This window comes from Schistocerca nitens, chromosome 11 (genome assembly GCF_023898315.1).
Source record: "Schistocerca nitens isolate TAMUIC-IGC-003100 chromosome 11, iqSchNite1.1, whole genome shotgun sequence".
Classification (NCBI taxonomy): domain Eukaryota; kingdom Metazoa; phylum Arthropoda; class Insecta; order Orthoptera; family Acrididae; genus Schistocerca; species Schistocerca nitens.
In genome coordinates this window covers 107024567-107045509 of record NC_064624.1, presented here as the reverse complement: position 1 = coordinate 107045509, position 20943 = coordinate 107024567, and the positions used below count along the sequence as shown (strand labels likewise).

Sequence of the window (20943 nt, the reverse complement as noted above, 5' to 3'; positions counted from 1 at the left end):
TTGCGATCAAATGTTTTTAGTTCCCATTGGAGAGGCACGTCCTTTCTTCTACTAACCGCACGGTTTTGCGGTGCGGTCGCAAAACACAGACACTAAACTTATTACAGTGAACAGAGACGTCAATGAATGAACGGACAGATCGTAACTTTGCGAAAATAAAGAAAGTAAAATTTTCACTTGAGGGAGGACTCGAACCAAGGACCTTTCGTTCCACAGTTGCTCACTCTAACCACGAGACTATGGCGCTCATCGGCTAATATCCTCCTTGATGTTGCCTATCTTGCACATGGACTACTCAGTTTGTATATTTTGCTTATTTTTTCATAGTTCCACACCTTCCTGTTTTCTCGATTGATCTGTGTCGAGTTTTTCAAGGCCTATCCACTGTGTCAATTTATAACTAAATCTGAGGGGGGTGCGATGGGGAGGTTCCCTTGTAAGAAACTGCATATATATATGTAGGCTTGAAATGAATGCCAATATGGCGCCTCACTAGGAAGGGAGACTGCGTGCGTGTGACGTAGGTGGCGTTGTGCCACCTCATTGGTCAACGCTCAGACGCACGCTCAGAATATCTGACATGCCAGATATTGCTCTGCACGTTCGGAAAGACTCCCGAGCGTGCTATTCCATGCTGTGACGTCAGAAACTCGGCACGCTCAACGTTCGGATGCACGGTCCGTGTGCCGACGGCTTCAGGTCTCGACTTGCTCTGCGTGACTAAGGTTCGTCGTGAACAGTTATGGTTCACACCCTTTATTTTCGGAAACCAGTGACGGACAAAACAGCACAGAGCGTTCAGCAAGGTTAGGAGGTAACCAGCAGACGGGCCTAGGCCAGCGGCAGAAGAGACGCACGGGGTCAGTGCGTGAGTCAGCGGTATTTCCCGACGGTGCGTGACCGCTACGCACTGCCGCTGCGTGCACGCGTGCCGAGGCCGGCACGCACCCGACCACGCAGTCACGACCGCTTTCCCGCACGCACGCAATACACCAATAGGTTTCACTCCGGTGTGATAGATAAACGAAACCACGACACGTTTCGCGAGAAGGGATTTTCTCGTTCAGGAGTGACAGCGGCATCTGCCTAGCTGGACACTATCTAATCTCTGTGTCGCCGGTATCAGGACCGAAACAAGGCACGGCCAAACATTCCACGGCGCTGTCTCGGAATCTGGCGGAGAACCCGAAGAGGTTCTGGTCATACATAAAGCACACCAGTGGCAAGAGGCAACAAATAGCCTTAAGCCGTCGGCACACGGACCGTGCAGTCGAACGTTAACGTTGAGCGTGCCAAGTTCATCGTGCTGCTGAACGCTCAGGAACGATGCGACTCGTGCACACGGTATGTGGACCCCAACGAGGTATACGCGATCGCAACGCACTCCAGCGGCAGTTGAGGGATGTTTCTAGTTCGTAAATCACAGTGCTTACTCAACGGGCGCGCGTAAAATTCCCACGTTAGCTCTATTAAAACGCACGTTTCCGCCATCGTCCACGAAAAGGAAAGTACCGTGTCCAATCAATAAGGACACAGGCTTATGAAAGTTCCATTACAAAGAGTGCGGTACAAATTTGGAATAGTTCTCCGCATAAGATAAACATTATTTCATCATTCCCACATTTTAGTAAAACCCCAAGGTCAGTCTTACTTGATCACTGTTCCTACCCAGTAGCAGAATCTGTGCAACATGTGAATTACGAAGCGTAAAAGAAAGAGGAGCAAAAATATCTTTATACAAGTAGCGCAAGCTGTCCTGTAGATTAAGCCAATCGAACAAAATCACCCCTCAAAAAAAGGTGAACTTATATTTACGTAACATCAAAAATTATAGTATATACTTGTATTAAACTAATAATAAAGTATCAGAACCTAATAAAAACGCGAATGTTCGGAAATAAAATTTAGTAGGGTTAAGACGCGAACCTCCGCCCCAACTACCAAATCAATACCAGCCAGTGATGCTATTCATTACGCTAAACCAACAACACACACAACGTTAGTAATGAAAGTATGTTACCCATTTCAGAAAACCTTATGGTAGATATGTTACTAATTGAAATGTATTCATAACAAATTGTACCAAGAACAATGGATCATCAGTGTGTCGCTGCCTTCAAATAGCCTACTCTCATTATACTCAAGTTACAATAATCCTCTAGCCACGAATATGTTGTTTCTCGTTATTTTATTGGAACGAATCACACAGTTAACAGCGGGTTTTCCAGTGATTCTGAATTTGCTGGTGCTCAGAAACAGCACATATGCATATAAGGTGGAAATGAATGCCAATATGGCGCCTCACAACTCTGTACTGAAGGGAGACGGCGTGCGTGTGACGTAGGTGGCGTTGTGCCACCTCATTGGTCAACGCTCAGACGCACGCTCAGAATATCTGACATGCCAGATATCGCTCTGCACGTTCGGAAGGACCCCCGAACGTGCTATTCCACGCTATGACGTGAGAAACTCGGCACGCTCAACGCTCAACGTTCGGATGCAAGGTCCGTATGCCGACGGCTTTACTGCGCGACAACAACGGTGAAGTCACTTACGACAGTGCCACTATAGCAGAGTTATTAAACACGGGTTTAGCCGGTCGCAGTGGCCGAGCGGTTCTAAGCGCTTCAGTCCGGAACCGCGCGACCGCTACGGTCTCAGGTTCGAATCCTGCCTCGGGCATGGATGTGTGTGATGTCCTTAGGTTACTTAGCTTTAAGTAGTTCTAAGTCTAGGGGACTGATGACATTTTGTCCCATAGTGCTAGAGCCAATTGAACCTTTTTTTTCTTTTTTGAACACTGTTTTCCGAAACCCCTCCACCAAATAAAACGAAGTAAATATTCCTGAATTGGAATCAAGAACAACTGCCAAGATGAGAAACATAGAAGTAGATATACTCGGTGTAGCAAAGGAGCTTAACTCCCTTAATAAAGGCAAGGCCTCCGGTCCAGATTGTATACCAGTCAAGTTCCTCTCAGAGTATGCTGACACAATAGCTCCATATTTAGCAATTATACACAACCGCTCGCTCACAGACTGGTCCGTACCTAAAGACTGGAAAATTACTCAAGTCATACCAAAAAGGGAAATGGGAGTAATCCGTTGAATTACTGGCCCATATCACTAACTTCCGTTTGCAGTAGGGTTTTGGAACATATGCTGTATTCGAACCTTATGAAGTGCTTCGAAGAAAACAATTCATTGACACAGAGTCAGAAAAAACGTTCAAATGGCTCTGAGCACTATGGGACTCAACTGCTGAGGTCATTAGTCCCCTAGAACTTAGAACTACTTAAACCTAACTAACCTAAGGACATCACAAACATCCATGCCCGAGGCAGGATTCGAACCTGAGACCGTAGCGGTCTTGCGGTTCCAGACTGCAGCGCCTTTAACCGCACGGCCACTTTGGACGGCAGGAGAAAAAAAAGTTCTTGTGAAACACAGCTCTTTATACTCATAATTAGTGCTATCGACAGGGCATGTCAAACTGATTTCATATTTTTAGATTTAGAGAAGGCTTTCGACACCGTTCCTCACAAGCGTCTTCTAACCAAACTGCGTGCGTATGGAATATCGCCTAAGTTGTGCGACTGGACTCGTGATTTCCTGTCAGAAAGGTCACAGTTCGTAGTAATAGACGGAAAGTAAATCAGAAGTAATATCCGGCGTTCCCTGAGGAAGTGTTATAGGCCCTCTATTGCTCCTCATCTATATTAACGACATAGGAGACAATCTGAGGAGCCGCCATAGATTGCATGCAGATGATGCTGTCATTTACCGTCTTAAAAGTCATCAGATGACCAAAACGAATTGCAAAATGATTTATATATCTGTATGATGCGAAAAGTGGCAGTTGACCCTGAATATAGAAAAGTGCGAAGTTGTTCACAAGAGTAGTAAAAGAAATCAGTTAAATTTCTATTACGCGATCTGAAAGAAGTAAATTCAACTGAATACTTAGGGATTACAATTAGAAATAATCTAAACTGGAACGATCACATAGATAATATTGAGGGTAGAGAAAACCAAAGACCGCGATTCATTGGCAGAACACTTAGAAGGTGCAACAGGTCTACTAAAAAGACTGCTTACACCACGCTTGTCCGCCCTATTCTGGAGTATTGCTGTGCGGTGTGGGGTCAGCATCAGGTGGAACTGACGGATGACATCGAAAAAGTACGAAGAAGGGCAGCTCGTTTTGTACTATCGCGAAATAGGGGAGATAGTGTCACAGGCATGATAAGAGAATTGGAGTGGCAATCATCAAAACAAAGGTGTTTTTCGTTGCGACGGGGTGTGCTCATGAAATTTCAACCACCAGTTTTCTCCTCCGATTGCGAAAACATTATTGTGGCACCCACCTACAATGATGATCACGATAAAAATATGAGAAATCAGGGCTCGCACAGGACAATTTAAGTCATCGTTTGCCGTGCGGGATTAGTTGAGCAGTCTGAGGCGCTGCAGTCATGGACTGTGCGACTGGTCCCGGCGGAGGTTCGAGTCCTCCCTCGGGGATGGGTGTGTGTGTGTGTGTGTGTGTGTGTTTTTGTCCTTAGGATAATTTAGGTTAAGTAGTGTGTAAGCTTAGGAACTGATGACCTTCGCAGTTACGTCCCATAAGATTTTCACACACATTTGAACATTTTGAAGTGCTCGTTTTTCCCGCGTGCCGTTCGGGAGTAGAACGGTAGAGAGACAGCTTGGAGGTGGCACTTAATTGTGCGGCGACGCATGTCTTCTCTGAAGGCATCAATGATTTCGATTTCTAGCCATACATTGCCACACCCCCCCCCCCCAAATGCCACACCAGCAGCTACAGTAAAAAACAATAGATTAATCTAGTTTGACTGTTCATTTTTAAGTAACATTTCTCTATGTATGTATGTATAAACGCCTGAAGATGAACAAAACATGTTCGAAACGCGTTGCATTATATAAGATTAAGCATAAAATAAAAGTGACTGGTAGCAGAAATTTGAAATAAATAATTATCCCACACAATCACGGTTCACAAACATAGCCATTATGGCTGAAAATAATCATGATGCTCTTGTTGACCCTCTGATTTAAGCCAATCACAACTGACAGCTGACGTCATTGTGTGTTAATCATCACAAATTTTAAGATTATCACGGAACATCTGACCACTCCGCTCTTCCCTGTCAAGGTGTGTTGTGGTCTTCAGTCCTGAGACTGGTTTGATGCAGCTCTCCATGCTACTCTATCCTTTGCAAGCTGCTTCATCTCCCACTAACTACTGCAACGTACAACTTTCTGAATCTGCTTAGTGTATTCATGTCTTGGTCTCCCTCTACTTTTTTTACCCTCCCCCCCTTCTCTCCAGTGCTAAATTGGTGATCCCTTTATGCCTCAAAATGTGTCCTACCAACTGATCCTTTTTTCTAGTCACCTTGTACAACAAATTTCTCTTCTCCCCAATTCTGTTCAGTACCTCCTCATTAATTAGGTGATCTACGCATCTAATCTTCAGCATTCTTCTGTACTCTGTGGAGGTACTGAGAATTATTTCAGCTAACCACACCACTCACCGAGCGTCGTCGAACATTGATTCTGTTTTTAATTGATCTGCTTTGCAACCCATGAGTAGCCAGTAGTTCATCCGTACCATGTTTAGTATTCCGGAGTGCACGTTTACATTATTGGACAGAGACGTTTATACCTGTGAGTCACGGTCGCCGGGTGGAGTTGTTGAGAGCTGTGGTCAGGGACTCGCCCTACGTGATGGCGCGTGCTCTTGAGGATGTGCTGCTGTTGCCGAAACGCGCGCCCGGTGATTAGCGGTCTGTTCCCAGGGCCACGGACCGGCGGCCGGTAAACACGGCACACGGCTCGCTTCATTACGACGCCCTCCGCTTCCCGGAGACGCGTCTCGTCACATCGTCGCATTCACTGTAGGGGGGCGTGTTTAAAAAAAAGTAATAACGCCTTTCTTGCTGTTTGTCCTTGTGAGACGAAATCTGACTCCGTGGTTTCTAGCGATGCCAGAATTTTCTTCAGCTTCGGTACACCTGTACCGCCTTTACGACGTATTGCCTGATTGAAATCGATACTGACTGTATAGCAGGGGAAATTACCGATGTTTTCGATATAATATCGAATCTTCGGTGCGCAGAATTGGCGATTCTTATTTCAGAAAACTTTTGCGACAGCAATGTGCCATTTACTTGCAAGGAACATGTATCTAACTGAGGAAGTAATGAAAATCACAGGCCGATATCGTTGTCATCGGACCGCTGCATAATCCTTGAACATACTCTCACTCTGAATACAATACATTTCCGTCACAGGGATAAGCTTCTGTCCGCAAATGAGCACCGCTCGTTCAAAACTCAGCTACCACTTTTTTCACACAGTATGTTCCGAACTACGGTAGAACGGCAACAAGCAGATACCATAGCATCTGACACAGTGCCCCATTGCAGGCTGCAAACGAAAGTACGAGCATACGAAATGGGTTCCCAGGTATGCGAGTGGCTCCAAGACTAGTTCAGTAACTGTACCCAGTATGTAGACTCGACGGCGAGAGCTCGTCAGAGACAAGGATTGCCCCAGGAAAGTGTGGTAGGACCGCTGTTGTTAGTATTGGTTAAAAACAGTCTTGGTTGCAATTTTAGTTTTTTATTTTTCAACGACGCGTTTCGCCTTATTTAGACATCTTCAGGTTACCTTCATTTGGTATGTCTTAGAAGAATCCTTTAGTCAGTGTAGCCAAAGGGCATCGTCTAATACATCAGGCCAACATTGCCTTCGTTAAACTCAGTAAAAAATGGTTCAAATGGCTCTGAGCACTATGGGACTTAACATCTGAGGTCACCAGTCCCCTAGAACTTAGAACTACTTAAACCTAACTAACCTAAGGACATCACACAACACCCAGTCATCACGAGGCAGAGAAAATCCCACACCCCGCCGGGAATCGAACCCGGGAACCCGGACGCGGGAAGCGAGTACGCTACCGCACGGCCAAACTCAGTAAAAACTTTTCAGGGACGTTTTACTGAGTTTAACGAAGGCGAAAATTACTTCTCTCTACAAATAATTTTGACTTTTTCGGTGTTGAAATGACTTTGATTACAATGCTTTGATTTATTTACATCCTTATTTACGTGTAGTGGAGGTTTCTCCCCTGTAAAACGTAAATGCCTTTATGCTTTCAGATATTTGGTCTATCTTAGAAGACAACACTACTAGGAAAAAATATCAGCACCTCGTGTAACTCTTTAATGCGTCACGAAAAAAAAATCAGACACACAAGAAAAACTAAGGAGACAAGAAATCAGCAAATACATTTCTATACTACGGGTGACCTCGGCCGGAACAGGTTAACTTCTAGCATACGCCGCCGCCAAAATCCCTTGTTTCTACGCATGAGCAGTGTTCACACACACACACACACACACACACACACACACACACACACACACACACACATGCTGGAGAGAGAGAGGGAGAGAGAGAGAGAGAGAGAGAGAGAGAGAGAGAGCTGACTCTGCCTTATACGCTTGCAGCCAACCAATCTTTCCTCCTGGCGCTAATGGCAGTCGCGTGTAATCTCTGCCCTGCTCTGTCCCGCCGCTAAACACCTCTCTCCATCTTCTCTCTGCCACGTCCACACGATTCACTGCTTTCACCTCGGAAACTGAAAGGCAGTTTTCGTCGGCAATTTCGACAGGTGCGTCTGATCACACATGCCGTTCCGTGGCCCCATTTTAAGACTTCCTAAAGTAATCTCTTCATCGGGAAGGCGTGCCCGTCCCCGGCACGAATCCACCCGGCGGATTAGTGTCGAGGTCCGGTGAATCGGCCAGTCTGTGGATGGTTTTTAGGCAGTTTTCTATCTGCCTCGGCGAATGCGGGCTGGTTCCCCTTATTCCGCCTCAGTTACACTACGTCGGCGCAAACACTTTCTCCACGTACGCGTACACCATAATTACTCTACCGCGTAAACATTGGGGTTACACTCGTCTGGTGTGAGACGTTCCCGGCGGGGTCCACTGGGTGCCGAACCGCACAATAACCCTGGGTTCGGTGTGGGGCGGCGGTGGGGTGGGTGGACTGCTGTAGCCTGTTGTGGTGTTGTGAACCACTGAGGGCTACGGCGGGGACGAAGCCTCTCCGTCGTTTCTAGGTCCCCAGTTCAATACAATACAATACAATCTCCTGATCAGCTGTTCATAAACGCCTTTGATACACTGTACTCACTGGTCCCGGTTTCGCTGCTACATACCGTATCACTTCGTCAAGCCTGCAATAATACTATATATGACGGTAGTATCTGTTCCCGAAAGAACAGTTACCGTGGATGACCATGCAGCTTTGCTAGAAATGAAATGATAATTAAATGGACACCCTAGCTGCAAACAGGCGTTGATGTACTTCGTTGGGGGCATGTTGAAAATTTCTGCCCCGACCGGGACTCGAACCCGGGATCTCCCGCTTACATGGCAGACGCTCTAACCATCTGAGCCACCGAGGGCACAGAGGATAGTGCGCCTGCAGGGACTTATCCCTTGCACGCTCCCCGTGAGATCCACATTCCCAACATGTCCACACCACTACATTCGCAGTGCGACTAATAGATGTTTGCCCATCATACTCATTACTCGTGTATGTAAGCAGCAGATCGCGGGTTCGAGTCCCGGTCGGGGCACACATTTTCAACATGTCCCCAATGAAGTACATCAACGCCTGTTTGCAGCTAGGGTGTCCATTTAATTATCATTGCAATAATACTGTTAACTACCCTCCGCCATGCACTCTGCTGCGCGAACCACTTAAACTTGTTTCCCGTCTGATCCGTGAAAAGCACCAAAGCGCGGTTTCAGCAATTGTGTTTGAAGTGAACTGTATGATCAGTTAAATTTCTTACGTCACTGGCCAGTCGGTGATACATGCGTAGTTGGTAGTGTTTATTCACTTTTCCTAGTATTACAAATGGTTCAAATTGCTCTGAGCACTATGGCACTTAACATCTGAGGTCATCAGTCCCCTAGACATAATACTTAAACTTAACTAACGTAATGACATCACACAAATCCATGCCAGAGGCAGGATTCGGACCTGCGACCGTAGCGGTCACGCGGTTCCAGACTGTAGCGCCTAGAACCACGCGCCTACACCGACCGGTGGGGGTGTCGCAAGTCAGTCGGAATGCACAATGGGCATGAATGGATGCAGGTTATCAGACAGGATGCTTACGTACCTGTCACCTGTCAGAGTCTTATCTAGAATGTATCAGGGGTCCCACATCACTCAAACCGCACACTCCCCACACCACTATATACTCTCAAACAGCTTGAACAGTACCCTGATGACATGCAGGGTCCGTGGATTCATGAGGTTGTCTCCATACCTGTAGACGTCCAACCGCTAGATAAAATTTGAAACCAGACCCGTCCGACCAGTCAACATGTTTCCATTCATCAACAGTCCAATGTCGGTGTTGTGAGGCCCAGGCGAGGTGTAACGCTTTGCTTCGTGCCGCCATCGAGAATACAAGAGTGAGCCTTCGGTTCCGAAAGACAATAGCGGTGTTTCGATGAATGGTTCGCACGCTGACACTTGTTGATGACCCAGAATAGTGATCTGCAGCTATTTGTGGAAGGGTTGGACTTCCGTCAGGTTGAAAGATTCTCTTCAGTCGCCGTTGGTGCCGTTCTTGCACTTTGTCGGGTCGCAGCGATGTTGGAGATTTGATCTGTTTCCAGAGGCCTGACACTGAAGGTACACTAGTGAAATGGTGGTACGGGAAAATCCCACTTCATCGCTAACTCGTAAATGTTGTCCCCCATCACTCGTGCGTCGACTATAACACCAAGCTCAAACTCAAACTCAATCTTGATAACCTGCCGTTGTAGCAGCCGTAACCCATCTAACAACACTTGTTGTCTTACATAGGCATTGCCGACCGCAACGCCGTATTCTGCCTGTTTACATGTCTGTCACCCTGCTTTCACGTGTGCTAAAATCAGTATCATTTATCGTTACCAACGCACCACGCCACCTCTGTTACGTACGTACTGCGTTTCATGTCGTCCGTCAGCGCCTGTTATTGCTATCCAACTATATCTTAGTAACTGTCACACAGGGTATAATAAATACTGAAAATCAAATCTCTATTGCCCCTGAAGGCTTCATCTGCATCTACATCGATACTCTGTAAATCACATTTAAGTGCCTGGCAGAGGGTTCATTGAACCACCTTCACAATTCTCTATTATTCCAATCTCGTATATCGCGCGGAAAGAACGAACACCTATATCTTTCCGTACGAGCTCTGGTTTCCCTTATTTTATCGTGGTGATCGTTCCTCCCTATGTAGGTAGGTGTCAACAAAATATTTTTGCATTCGGAGGAGAAAGTTGCTGATTGGAATTTCGTGGGAACATTCCGTCGCAACGAAAAACGCCTTTCTTTTAATGATGTCCATCCCAAATACTGTATCATTTCTGTGACACTCTCTGCCATATCTCGCGACAATACAAAACGTGCTGCCTTTCTTTGAACTTTTTCTATGTACGCAGTCACTCCTACCTGGTAAGTATCCCACACCGCGCAGCACTATTCCAAAAGGGGACGGACAAGCGTAGTGTAGGCAGTTTCCTTACTAATTCTGTTACATTTTCTAAGTGTCCTGCCAATAAAACGCAGCCTTTGGTTAACCTTCCCCACAACATTTTCTATTTGTTCTTTCCAATTTAAGTTGTTCGTAATTGTAATACCTAGGTATTTCGTCGAATTTACGGCTTTTAGATTAGACTGATTTATCGTCTAACCGAAGTTTAACGCGTTCTTTTTAGCACTCATGTGAATGACTTCACACTTTTCGTTATTTAAGGTCAACTGACACTTTTCGCAATATTCAGATATTTTTTTTCTAAATCGTTTTGCAGTTTGTTCTGATCTTCGGACGACTTTATTAGTCGATAAACGACAGCGTCATCTGCAAACAACCGAAGACGGCTACTCAGATTGTCTCCCACATCGTTTATATAGATAAGGAACAGCAAAGGGCCTAGAACACTACCTTGGGGAACGTCAGAAACCACTTCTGTTTTACTCGATGACTTTCCGTCAATTACAACGAACTGTGACCTCTCTGACAGGAAATCACAAATCAAGTCACATAAATGAGAGATATTCCATAAGCACGCAATTCCACTACAAGACGCTTGTGTGGTACAGTGTCAAAAGCCTTCCGACAAACAAGAAATACGGAATCGATCTGAAATCCCTTGTCAATAGCACTCAACACTTCATGCGAATAAAGAGCTAGTTGTGTTCCACAGGAGCGACGTTTTCTAAATCTATGTTGACTGTGTGTCAATAGACCGTTTCCTTCGAGGTAATTGACAGCCTGCAATTGGAACTGTGCTCAACGAACCGAGTTAGTCGTCTAGTGATATGAAACACAGAACTCGGTAACAATGATTAAAGCCAGCGAATTAAACCACTGTCGGTTCCGGGCATACACTGGCAGCTTGCAGGGTGGAGAGATATAGACAGTAATAGTTAGTTGTGTCTGAAAAGTGTAAACAAGTAGTTCGTAAGCAAGACACACTTACCTCTGCCGGCTAGCTGAGACGGAGATGGCACAGTCTTGATTCAGTGAGGTTGCGTACTGAGGTTGTAGGAGCATCACACGTGTGTGCCAAGATGCGGCGCTTAGTCACAGCTATGTGTGTGTGTGTGGGGGGGGGGGGGGGGGGGGTACCTGTGGTAATCTTGCAGTACCCGCATTCCTGAACAGCAGATAAGCCTGCTCTCGTCACGTGTTTTTTCCTCTTTTAACGTGTGGGACGAACACTTGAGAGTGACTGACACACTCAGGTATTGCAAGTGATTCCTGCGGATACGTGACCGCGCGCGAACGTAACAAAGACTCCTGTACATTCCACTGACTCGCTGTATTCCTGCCGTCACATACAGCGTTATTCGTAAATACCTCCAGGGCGGTAGATTGCTGTGCAGGCACAACAAAGCACACAGGAAAACCAGGTACGTTAGAGGATATATTCACGTTTCGATTTGTACCTGCTCCTCTTCGACAATTCATGTTATACACTTGTTTTAGGTGAGGCTTAGTACATCAAGTTTTACATAGCAACTCTTACCGGGAAACGTCGTCGAACAAGTCTACAGAGTTGCACGCTCAAAATAGTTCAAATCTCTAAGCACTATTGGACTTAACATCCGAGGTCATCAGTCCCCTTGAACGTAGAACTACTTAAACCTAACTAACCTAAGAACATCACACACATCCATGCCCGAGGCAGGATTCGAACCTCCGACAGTAACAGCAGCACGGTTCCGGACTGAAGCGCCTAGAACCGCTCGGTCACAACGGCCGGCGTAAAGTTATAGGCGCCGGCGCCTGTAAATACATTGAAGCGCCAAGGAAACTGGTATAGGTATGCGTATTCAGGGTCGGCAACGCCTGTGTAAGACAACAAGTGTCTGACACAGTAGTTAAATCGGTTACTACTGCTACAATAGCAGGTTATCAAGATGTAATCGAGTATGAACGTAGTGTTACAGTCGGCGCACGAGCGATGGGACACCGCATGTCTGAGGTAGAGATGAAGTTAGCATTTTCCTATACGACCATTTCACGAGTGTAACGTGACTGTCTAGGACAGAGGTTCCCAAACTGGGGGGCGCGCCCCCCTGAGAGGGGGGGGGGGGGGGCGTGATGATGCTGCAAGGGGGGCGCGGGTGGAGTTAGTGGTATAAACCTAATATTTCTTTTTAATATCGATATTTTAATAAAAATGAATGTGCAGGTATTAATGATAGATTATGGTGCTAAATGCAATCGTTTGGCGTCCCACTTCCCGCAATCCTATCTCAATAACCTATCCTAGAACATAGAGCTTTTGAAGATCACGTTTAGAATGCCACGTTTAGAATGTCACACACAGAAACTCTCAACAGTACGAAGGCGATATGCGTTAAATCTAATATATCAGATTTGTAAACAACTTACTTCTGACAATTGGAAAACAGAAAAGTCAGGTATTAACTATTCCGTACATTTGTACACATGAGCTGAACGTAATCGTGTCATAACTTTTAGCCGTAGTGGGCTATGTTCATCAGTGTAATAATCACTTATACCGGGTAACTCCAAAAATGCCGTTTTATTACCCTGTCAACACGCGGATCCCCGTGTGATATGCAAGCTCATCCTTCACATTGATTTATTTGTTTGTTTCTTGCCATATGTGTGTGGAAATAATATTTTTATAATAAATAACTCACATTATAAGAGAACTTGTCATTTTCCTCTTAACTATCCTTACATGTAGGTAAACCTGTAAAATTATAAAAAACTATTTCGAAGAAACAATATAAAATAAACATAGTGAATCTGATTTAAATATAAATATTGCGTGTGATCCCTATGGATTCTGATGTTTCGTGTGGTATGTTGTTTCAACTAATAATGGTATTTCTTCTGGATGAAGACACAGCGAAAGTTTATCCTAGATATGGCAAGCGAAGAGTAGTCCTAAAATGGTATACTGGTGAAGAAATGGTGTGCAGCAAGGGAATGTAATCAAGGTAAGGAAGTTGTTTTATTCATATTTTTTAAAGTTCTGTGTAGTCTGTACGATTATTGCGTAAAACTAATTTTATATTTTTTGTCTGGTTCTGGGAACTGGGCCTTTGTCGCCGTTCGGTAGCTGTCGTCGTTGACATAAAGGCCAACCTATGCGCAATGACAATGGGGAGCGCTGTAGGCGTACAGATCAGTGATGTTCGTTCACACCGTCACTGATTATTTTTGATAATGAGTGAAAGTAATAAGCTACACTCAACTTAAAATAATAGCCCGCATCCACTAATCTGCAAAGGTCGCAAATATTTTTCCTTGTTTACCAAGGATTTTCTTTACTTTCGGAGTGGCTTATAATCACAAGACTAGACTGATGACGTAATAACTGCGACTCGATACATTAACAACCCACTATGTTACATGACGTCATCACCACAAATTTTTCAATAGTTTCTTGATAATTAATAAAAATCTCTATATTTTTTAGGAGGTGGGGGACAAGGAAGTTTTCTTTTCGGCAGAAGGGGGGCGTGACAAACAAAAGTTTGGGAACCTCTGGTCTAGGAGTCCGGTAAAACATCAAATCTCCGACCTCGCTGCGGCCGAAAAAGATCCTACAAGAACGGGACCAACGACGACTGAAGAGAATCGTTGAATACGACAAAAGTGCAAGCCTTCAGCAAATTGCTGCAGATTTCAATGCTGGGCCATCGACAAGTGGCAGCGTGCGAACCATTCAACGAAACATCATCGACATGGGGTTTCGGTGCCGAAGGAACACACGTGTACGCTTGAAGACTGCACGACACTTAAGCTTTGCGCCTCGCCTGGGCCCGTCAAAACCGACATTGGACAGTTGATGACTGGAAACATGTTGCCTGGTCGGATGAGTCTCGCTTCAAATTGTATCGAGCAGATGGGCGAGTACAGGTATGGGGACAACATCAATCCATGGACCCTGCATGGGGACCAAGCTGGTGGAGGCTGGAGGCTCTGCAGTGGTGTGGAGCGTGTGCGTTTGGAGTGATATGGGACCCCTGATACGTCTAGATACCACTCTGACACGTGACACGGGCGTAAGCATCCTGTCCGATGACCTGCATCCATTGACGTCCATTGTGCGTTCCGACGGACGTGGGCAATTCCAGCAGGACAATTCGACATCCCACACATCCACAATCGCAACATACTCCAGGAACACTTCCGCTGGCCCCAATTCCCCAGACATGAACATTATTGAGCATATGTTGGATGCCTTGCAACGTGCCAACCGCTCGCACTCTTACGGATCCATGGACAGCCTTGCAGGATTCATGGTGTAATTTCCCTTCAGCACTACTTCAGACATTGGTAGAGTCCGTGCCACCTCCTGTTGCGGCACTACTTCTGCGTGCTCGCGCGGGCCCTACACGATATTAGACAGGTGTACCAGTTTCTTTTCCTCTTCAGTGTATTTGCACACTATGTTGTTTTAATGTCCTACTAAAGGTGTACTTAGTTTCATGTCCATTATAATTATGCGGGCTGTTATGCCGTGGTCGGTTGACGAATTTGGTGTCAATTCCCAACGTTTCGTCTCCGACTGCGGGAGACATCTTCAAGGGGGTCCGTAGGTCGATGGGAGGTCCAACACACCCACTGGCTCGCTACTGTAGCGAGCCAGTGGGTGTGTTGGACCTCCCATCGACCTACGGACCCCCTTGAAGATGTCTCCCGCAGTCGGAGACGAAACGTTGGGAATTGACACCAAATTCATCAACCGACCACGGCATAACAGCCCGGATAATTATAATGGACATGATATTTCCGGCCGTGAAAGTCTACGTTGTACTTAGTTTGTAATAAATCAGTAATCCTGACGTCGTGACCTTGACTAGTAAGTAGTAGAAACAGAGAGCCTGCATGTGACGTAGGATGGCGTCGTTCCATGTCATTGGTCTACGTTCAAATCGCCGTTCCGAACCTATCTTGCTTGATACTGATCAGCACGTTGGGAAAGATTCGCAAACGTCGTTCTTCCATGTTACAATGTCAGAAACTCGGCACGCTCGAAGTTCGAATGCAGTGCGCGTGTGATGACAGATTGACACCGTGACGGAGGATATCGTGCGTTAAGAACGCGAGCTGAGGATTCGATATAGAGTCACAGGGGGGAAGGCGACAGATCGCTGCGTAGCGCCGAGTTGACAGGCGGGCGCAGGACACAGCCCGAACTGTAACTGTGCCCCCCCCCCCCCCCGAGGTGAAAGTAGGCCGCCACGGTCAGGGGGTGGGTGGCAGGGTGCAGCTATGCCGCCCCCGCGAAGCGTCGCCGCCAACAATCGGCCGCGCCTGCTCCAAATCTCCCGTGACGTTTCGGCCCGTGACGCCATCTTCAGCTGTTTCCGCCCGTGATCTCAATTCCGCTGCTGCGCTGTTGCTCTCTGTCTCCGTAGCCCACACGAGACTGCATTTCTTTTCTATTACGACCAACCTACATTACTGAATGGCTACACCGGTTGATGATGCATAGTTGCAGTTACAGGCTGCCTACATAACGGTTTCAGGGGCAACAAAAACCAGTAGTTCATGTAATTATCGACCGAATTTAAAAATTTGGAAAGCTATGGTAATCTACTTATTAAGAGGTACAGTCCTCATGTTTAAGATCTAACACAAGAAACCGAGTATTAAAGTCGGAAAGTGTGGACCATGTACCGAGGGAGCCTTACATGTCGCTCAAATAACGCAGACAATAACGAGTTTCTTTGCGTGACCATCTTCCGCTGCAAGCACAGGAACATTTGTTTTGTAAATAAAAACCGCCTTTTGTTGCTGCACTGTATTTTATTTCTCCCGGACGCTTTCCGCCTTTTTCAGTTTAAGGCATGATCCGTGGCATAGTTCGTCGCATTTTCGATTGGTATCTGCATTTCCTTTCATCTGGTGACATGCTGGAGGTAGCACGTCAGACATGAGCACGGATTTATATTCCGAACGTTTTGCTTTGCGCTTTTTATCTTGTTTGCCCTTGTTCCTGTGATGTACTATCTGTCTTCCGCCAAACTGATCGAAAACTGTGATTTCAAGAAGTAACTCACAGTAGTTACGTCTTCAAATCACTTTTAGATCGATTATCTAGTACTGTAGTTACTTCTTGAAATCAGAGTTTTCGATCAATTACTGGCAGAAAACTGACAGTGCATCACAAGAATAGGGGCAAACAAGATTTAAAGAGGGAAGAAGACTGTTCAGAACATGAAAACAGGCGTAACTTTCGTAAATACAGCAGTAGTGCGGCCTCCAGCATGTGACCAGATGACGAGAAACGAAGATGCCAACCTACAACGTAACTACCAAACGTTCGATGCCTTAACGTGAAAAAGACGAAACGCGTCTGGGAGAAATAAAATACAGTACAGCAAGAAAAGTCCTTTCTTATTTGCAAAACAAGTAACCCAGACAATATTCATCCAATATTGGAAGATCATGAGAGCACTAATCGAGTTTCCAACAGACTATGAACGTAAACTTCAATCATTTTCGAAATTTTTTTTTCTCGCTGACGCCCTCCCCGGGAAGGAACGAAAGAAATGTTTTATCCATTGCTCGGAGAAATACATGGTAAACACTGTACCGCCTTAACAATAGGTTTCGATCATTGATTATCTTCACAGTGCTGGCACAAAAATGGGAAAAAAGTGAAAATTGTCAATATCAACACATTACATTTTAATGAGAATTATTAGTCGGAAGAATTAAGTGTACTCACGAAAAGTATTGTGACGATTTCACGTGTGATACATGCTATTTAACTAGAAAAGATACCGTAGCTGACTTTCAAACATCAAAAAATGGTTCAAATGGCTCTGAGCACTATGGGACGTAACATCTATGGTCATCAGTCCCCTAGAACTTAGAACTACTTAAACCTAACTAACCTAAGGACAGCACACAACACCCAGCCATCACGAGGCAGAGAAAATCCCTGACCCCGCCGGGAATCGAACCCGGGAACCCGAGCGTGGGAAGCGAGAACGCTACCGCACGACCACGAGATGCGGGCTCAAAAAATGGTACTTCATGCCGTCATACCGGCTTAAGCAAACAGAAAACATTGAAAAATGAAACAGTTTGGCAGCAGTAAGTCCACAACACTATTGCTCAGGAGCAAAAAGATGAAGGTGTCAGTCTGAAACAGCATCATGAAATGTGTCCAGAGTTGCAAGTGTCAATCACCTCGATCTGTGCAAAGGAATGACGACACCGAAAATTTGGTCACATGTTTAAATGTGTGTGAAATCTTATGGGACTTAACTGCTAAGGTCATCAGTCCCTAAGCTTACACACTACTTAACCGAAATTATCAAGGACGCACACACACACACACACACACACACACACACACACACACACACACACACACACACCTGGCCTATTGACCACGAGTAGAAAATTCGAAACATTAAAGCCAATACACAGGGTTACCCGCAATCATTCCTCCCCCGCACTGTTGCACTAATCGTGAGTCGAACAGGGTTGGAGGGATCAGATAGTGGTACTGAAAGTACCCTGCGCCACACACCTTTAGGTGGCTTGCGGAGTATGATGTAGATGGAGATATACGGCGAGCGCAATGGCTCTTCGCGCACAACACGCGGTTTAACAGTAACCCAAATTAGGCAGTTGTGTGCATTCAGTGCACCCTGTAGTGTAAAATGTGACTCGTCACTCCAGAGAATATTGCCCGGCCGCATGTCATCAACTTCGAACCGTGCCAGAAACGGAAAAGGAAATGTAGAACAGTGCTGCAAATCGTGAGGTTCGAGTTGCTGCACCGCCTGGATTTTGGGCAGCTACCAGTGTAGAATAGGCTGCAAAACTTTCCGTACTGTTGACCACGGGGTGGGCAATTCTGGTGACGCTGCAGGACCACAACCACTATACAGGGCACAAGCTGCACGGTCAGTTACTGCAACACCAGTACGTCGTCAGTAACTTCCACCGGGATATGACACCTTCCACTTCCAGGGCCACACGAAGCTCACCCGTGTTTTAAAATTTCAATGCCATCTTTTTTGAACCGTTTAATGACAGCGGGACTCGACTCAAAGCTTTGGGTCGCCGATACTCTCTCACTGCACAACTATGATTGATGCCGTTCAGACAAAATAGTTTCACTAACACCGTGCGGCCTCGTTCTTGACAGCAATTCTGTTCTTTCACGTTATGGCTTGTCAAATGACAGCTTGGATGTCATACCGTCACTGTGTACAGCGCCAGATTTGCACCTGGTGGCCAAAATCGGAACTAATATTTTTTGCAGTGTAAATGGCCCCATATTGATACGTAACGTTAGCGACAGCCCCGGACGGTGCACAAGTCCCGCCCAATCACCCCCCTCCACACCAATCCATATCCTAAGCTCCGCCCATGGTCTGCCGCATGTTCCAACATCGAAGTTGTTCGTATCACAGATATGCCAGTCTTAACAAGAGAGAAAATCAGTAGTTAGTACGAAATACAGTTTTTCCGGTACCATTGTGAAAAGAATTAGAAATATGTTCATTGAATATGCGAGTTGAAAAATCATCAATAAGAAAGAAAAATAAAAATGGTATCCACACTGTCTTTTTTTATTTCATGAGCTTTCATCTGCACTATATCAAAAAATTTGATATTTGTTAACTGCAGTGGGCGCAAATTTACGTCACCTCGCGTAGTGTAAGAAATTCTGTTGGGAAATATTAATTGGTAGTATCGCCAAGGATGCTGTCCATTATCTAGATTGTCTAAAGTCAATGTTGTGCGTAAACAAGGCAAAGTCGATGTCTCGGTTTGTTTCTGATTACCTCATTAAGACTAAAGAATGTAAGAGTGGGATAATGTAGAAATGCGTGATGCAAGCAGTCAGATATGTATACAGTGACATTCTTCATTAATATTTGCCTGTGTAATGGGTGAATTTTTACTTGTGAACTCTTATGACTGCTTGCTTATAGCAGACACGAGATTACTTTGAGTTGTTCTTCAGTGTTTGAGAGCTTTAGAGCTGCCTATTGTTAAACATATGCACATAATTTCGTCAGTGTCATTCCAGCACATCTTATCGTACTTTAATGTCTGTTAGATATCAGTTTTGACAGCAGTTGGCCACAACAGTCAAGATTAGGTAGCTTGTGTATGATAACTTTATTGAGAGTGCATATCTATGTTTCATTTTGACAGCATTACACAAACTGCTAAGAAGTACTAACAGCACGACGCTGCTAGTATGAACAACCGCGGTAAAACAAAAAACGACGAACAAAAACACGACAGCGACGAGAACTACCAAAGACCGTATTGGTGCGCTCTTGGTTGGTGTGGCGGGGGGTAGGTGTGGAGGGGGTAAATGGGCGGGGCTTGTGCAAATGTCCGGGGCTGTCGCTAACGTTTCCTCATATTAATGCAATAGCTACCAAGTTTAGCTACCACACAATAATTACGCCGCCACTGACCTCCGCGAATGGCTCCGTTTTAATTGTAACCAGCCAGTACCTCGGATAACGCACGAAGAACTTGTCAGATCCATACCATGCAGAACCGCGCCTGCATTTAATTTAAAATAGGTTGATGTGTAAGTTGGAGTTTGTCAAAAATGGCTCTGAGCACTATGGGACTTAACATCTGAGGTCATCAGTCCCCTATAACTTAGAACTACTTAAGGGGCTCCGGAACGCCCTATACTTGCAATGTTAAAATAACGCTTATAAATTACATCTTTCCTCACACAGTATTTGAGGTAGGAAGTTGAACTTTTTACAGATTATTTATTGGAATATGGGCTACAACTTAACACAGGGATTTTACAAAATTCTAGTTCAGTTATTAAAGATGATTTTTTTTTCAATTGTAATGAAAATTCACAACATTTTTTTGCAATTTTTTATTTATATATTAAAAAATATACAGTTTTTTGGAAAAAGGCTGTGTTAAATTATGCAGAAGGTACTGTGTAACATTTACTGAAAGTTTGAAACAAATATGTTTGGAAGATCCTTAGAAAACATGTAATTACTATGAGAAAATAAAAGTTTTGGGAATCGAGCGACAAAGATTGGATTAACTTTTTAGTGCATTCCAGGTCCATAGGATGTATTATGTTCATCCTCTGCAAACTCCTCCTCCAGCTTCCTCTTGTTCCTCCTCCTGTTTACTCTTGCTTGTATTTCTAGACTCTTTACAGCCCTGTCTGCAGCCCGAAGGCGTTCCCTGTCTAAAGCAAGCATCGCTCGTACCATGTTAGAACCTATCTTCATTCCCATATTTCTAAATACCTTGCACCTTACAATGTTGCCATCATTGAAAGTCGCAACAGCATCATACACACCAAAG

General features: G+C 45.2%; 1 protein-coding gene and 1 non-coding gene across 2 annotated transcripts in view; both read right to left on the bottom strand.

Moving 5' to 3' along the window:
• The window catches only part of LOC126213559 (uncharacterized), a 641937-nt gene that overhangs the window by 280989 nt on the left and 340005 nt on the right, over window positions 1-20943 (bottom strand). The window lies entirely within an intron of this gene.
• Trnat-ugu (transfer RNA threonine (anticodon UGU)) lies at window positions 8432-8506 on the bottom strand. Its single transcript has one exon. It is a non-coding gene; the product is annotated as a tRNA-Thr (tRNA).